Below are 714 nucleotides of genomic sequence, written 5' to 3'. Positions count from 1 at the left end.
TCCAGGGCAGAGGGGGTGCACCACCATCAGCTGGGTCCCCAACATCGGCAGGGCCCCGAGAGCCAGGGACAGGCGAGGGCGGTGCTCCCTCGGAGGGGTCCCTGGGGCCGGCCTCCCACACCCCGGTTTTGACCCTCAGCCCCCGCAGGGCCTCGCTGCCCTTCTGCTGTCAGCCAGCGGCCTCTGGCCCCGCCCCGGCCTCCCTGCGGTGAGGCGAGCAGGGCGGAGGCCGGCCGGAGCCACACGGTCAGGAGCCTGACCGGTGTGCCTGGAGGAAGAGACCGCAGGGCAGAGGTGCGGCCGTCCGGACCTGGGAGGCCGGATGGGAGAGCGTGTGCTGGGGTGACGGGTGAGGGTGCCGGGCCTGAGGCCCGATGGGCTCCAAGGGGCACTCAGGCTGAAGCCGCCGGCCGAGTTGCGCAGGGGGCGGGCACCCAGGGATGCCGCCCCTCAGGCTCCCGAAGGGTGCGCGAGCCTCCCCAGACCCAGGGGAGGTCCTCGTGGGAGACGAGGCCCCGGCACCAAGCCCGGCCCGGCGGGCGCCACCTTTGCACAGGAAGCGAGCCGGGTGCCCCTCCCGGCCCGCTCACGGTCCGCCCAGGCTCCGCGGTGGTCTGCTGCGTAGAGCCCCGCAGACTGCCTCTGCTCACGCCTTCCCGGGAGGACACCCCGGGGTGCCAGCGTGGTCAGGCCTCGGGGACCCGCTGGGACATC

The sequence above is a fragment of the Condylura cristata genome, unplaced genomic scaffold (assembly GCF_000260355.1).
Source record: "Condylura cristata isolate star-nosed mole 26May11 unplaced genomic scaffold, ConCri1.0 scaffold00012, whole genome shotgun sequence".
NCBI classification, from domain to species: domain Eukaryota; kingdom Metazoa; phylum Chordata; class Mammalia; order Eulipotyphla; family Talpidae; genus Condylura; species Condylura cristata.
This window is presented reverse-complemented; position numbering follows the sequence as displayed.